Raw genomic sequence first — 4,145 nt, forward strand, 5'->3', positions numbered from 1 at the left:
ACATGGTTTAATGAAAAATGATATGAAGGCTCCTTAATATCATCTAAAAAGTCACGTTTTTACCCCCGATATTGAGTCCTTAAACAATTAGTTATTTACATTTATGGAAGATTTAAGCATTTATTTGATTTGATTTACATTGTAGATCAAGTGATTACGAACACGATGCAAGAATAATCAAAGAAAAAGGACTTAAACATTTGAGTGCACGGCTAGAAGACACGACCCACCCACCTTTTGATTGTACACGACTGTCCCACATGAGCCGGTCACACGACCTGCCCATTTTAAACGACTGGTGCACAAGGCTCGCCCACTGATGATTTGCCTATAAGATGAGTCATATTTCATCCTTTTTCCACACACTTACCTCACTCACCATCTCACTCTCTCACTAGTTTGTCTCTCTAGGATTATGATTTAATTATTGATTATTTATAATTACCTAGATTAGGCATTATACGGAGTCTGTAGCAAATTGGAGGTGCTTCAGAAGTTGTCACTTTTGTAATTTCGGAACTTGTTTAATCTAATGTTATTTATATCCCTTATCTATCTTACATAATTTCTTTCATCATTGATGTGTGTTTTATACACCTACTTTTCTTGAACTAAACTAAACGAATTTAACACACAAATTCATGCAACAATTCCTGATCAGTGCAGTATAGTATCTAGCAAGCACAAGTGCGTTCCTTAGAGAGCAGGATCATACTAATAATTATTCTAAAGAAAAGGTTTAGATTGATTGGATTATTACTTGAACTAAAACACGAAAATTAAATAAAAGAAAACCAAATGGAGAAAGACAGTCTTCACTTTAATGTTCAACAAATGAAAATGATTATTCTTTTATAATTAAACCTGTTATTAAATAGTTATAAGTAAATAGCTCATATCAATCTCACAATATCAATGAACTAAGACGTAACAAATTCAATCAACTCACATTGACATCATTGATAGTTCAAACTTTACCTTTGTTAAATGAGACTCTTTCTTTGTTAAATTCACGTAAAACCTAGCCTATTAAGATCACTCACAATAGTCTACACAATTGTGTTATCACAATGACATTCAATCACCACCCACACTCACATGTAGATGTCTATATAACTAAGTGTTGAAGTATATATTGTTTATTACCAATTAACTAGTCAACAATCTATATATATTTGAATTAAAGCATATAAATAATCACAACAGTGGTCCTTATGAAAAAGCACAATTAATCAAACATAATAACTTCAATGACTCAAAACATAGAACAATCCATCATCATAAGTCTTACAGTAAAGCAAACACTAAGAGATTTAGCTACTTGATATCACTCAAAATGGTAATTTTTTTACTAGTATATCACCCATATTTTAACTTTAATATTAAAAAAATGATCTATAAACATGAAAAATCCTACAAATTATAATATTAACATGTCAAAAGGCAGAATTTCCAAAATAAGGCCAAAATAGGGTTTTTAATAGAGTTTTTAGCACTTTTTCAATTCAAGAGGTATACTCTACCTACCTAGCCTTAAAATAGGTTTTTATAGACTCATAAACATCAATGGAGAACTCTTGGAGTCTGAATCCACAAGCTTAAACTGAAGAAGAAGGCAAAGTCAAAATTAGGGTTTCCTAAAACCCTAATTTCAGAGATCACTCTAAAACGCTACTTTGGAAGATCATGAAGACTAGCAGACTTACCGAAACCTTATTGAAGCTCAATTATGAAGATCTAACCATGACCTAGATCCTCTGTGCATCTGGTTGAAGATATCAAGAAGTTACAAGACTTACACACACTAAACCCTAACCTCTCCTACACTCATGTCCGGCTAACAAGAGCTTCAGAGGCTAATCAAGGGACCTGTGTACACTTAAGATCAATCTTAAAGACCTTATAAAAGACTTATCTACACGATACAAGTTGACTTTACACTGCACCAGGCAAGATAAAGCGCAACTATCAGAGAAATTCATTCGCGAGAACAACCACCTAATTGTTTGTCATGAAACTGGTGACCCAGATTATGAAACTGGCGACCAGTTACTGAAACTGGTGACCCATTTACATAAAATGGCGACCTGGTTACTAAAACTGGTGACCCGGTTACAACAACCGGCGGCCCGGAAATAAAACTGGCAACTTGGTAAATAAAACTGGCGACTCGAGATCAATAACTAGTGACCCAGTTTAGCAAACTAGAGACCCATTTTAGCAAACTGGCGACCCAGTTAGCTAACTGGCGATCCAGTTAGCTAACTGGCGACTCGAAATCTTCAACTAGCGACTCAGGATTAGAAACTGATGACCCGGGCTTCAAAACTGGCGACCCAGTTCACTATAAAAGGAGACCCTGATCGTTCATTTTACACACACTTCATTTCTATTTCAATTCAATTCAAAGAACCTCTGTCCAAGTACTCTCTAGTTTCTAGCATTTAGTAGTTATAATGATGTAATAACTAGAGGTAAAGAAGTCTTATTAGTGCCTCCAGTAGTGTAGTTACATAGTAATAAAGAAGGTACTTATAAGAAAGCGTTATCAAGAAACTTATTTACTCAGCATTTCAAGTATCAACTATGATTCCATCTATATTATATCGAAATGTTATAATGAACGTTTAGCTCATTATAATGAGCTAAATTACTTCTTGTGTATATTAGAAATGTAAGTTTAAGATGTTTTACTATTGTTGTCGTTTGAATCATTATAAGTGTTTGATTCAATACTTTATAAACGGAGTGAGTTTTTGTCAACTTATATAAAGTTTATCCAACTTGTACAGTGCTTAAATCAACATAAAGTGGTTTTATGTATTATGCGTCTAAAAAGCGTATGGCCAGTGTCTCAGAAATTGAAACATATTAGGTCGGGCACGGGGTATACGACTCGAGATAAATGTGTTTTCAAAATTACGATAAATATCATGTTGGAGAAATCCAGGGTACTTATGATCTATGAAACTAAATAAAATAACACCACTTTTTCAACAAATGGCTTGATACGCAGCCAATGTCATTTTCAGTTAATTGGTAAAGTTTAACATTATGGACTTGTGGTCATTGTATAACTGGCTTGATACGCATCCGATGTCGTTTTCAGTCAACTTGTACAAGTCCACTATTTTATATTTGCAGTCTAAGGTTTTTATAAAGTAGTAGTCATTAACACATGTTTTAAATTTAAATGACGAATACATATCACTTTATTCATAGGCGAAGGTCATTCTCAACTATTCAAATTCATCATTACCAACTTAATTAGGTAGGAATAACATACCTATTTCTGACCAGTGTTGTCAATAGGTCTAATCTTTCTTGTTACACCCTCGCGGGAGTTTCCATATGAGAATTAAGAATCGAGGGTGGTTGTTGGGTTGGTCTAATTTATTATAACGAAAACTCTCTTTTATAATAAACCCTATTTTTTTATCATGTGAAACTTTAATTATCTGTGCTTGACTTAGGTTTCTTGGAAATAAATGAATCGATAAATATATATTTGATAGAATAAAAGTGATAATATTTCATGAAACAATAGTATCGTAATTCGGGATGCAACTTACAGATATAATAGACACTTCATCATATAAAGTACCTCCATATTAGTTTAGTTTAATATTTTAATTATTAGTGTTTTTAGAAACTTACGAAATAACAAATATCAAAAGATATAAAACATATAATAATAAAAATTAATCCTGATTAAAACGTTAATTAAAAACAACGACACCCGAGTCATACGTATCCGTTACAAGCCTTTAACAAAAAGACTAGTAATAATATTGTGATTTGGTTTACCCCTGCACTTATAAATTACAAATTTGAAGATCTTTAACAATAGCCCGCACGGTCTAAAAATCTGTGTCGGATAGTGCGACATTCCCCACCGCTAGTAACAGTGAGAAAGAACGCGACGATCGGAGGCGCATTAAGTTTACGGCGGCGCCGCCGGGGAACGAAGTTTTTTTTCTAAAAACTTCCAGAAAAAATAAAATGCTTTAATCTAAAATTAATTATTTAATAATATAGACCCTTTAAGTAGAACAATTTCAACCAAAATTTTATGCTTATATAAAAATAACTCTAGTATATTAATAAAAACAAGTTTTTTAATTTCAAAATTCTAGTTTTATTAA

The sequence above is a fragment of the Rutidosis leptorrhynchoides genome, chromosome 1, assembly GCF_046630445.1.
Source record: "Rutidosis leptorrhynchoides isolate AG116_Rl617_1_P2 chromosome 1, CSIRO_AGI_Rlap_v1, whole genome shotgun sequence".
Classification (NCBI taxonomy): Eukaryota; Viridiplantae; Streptophyta; class Magnoliopsida; order Asterales; family Asteraceae; genus Rutidosis; species Rutidosis leptorrhynchoides.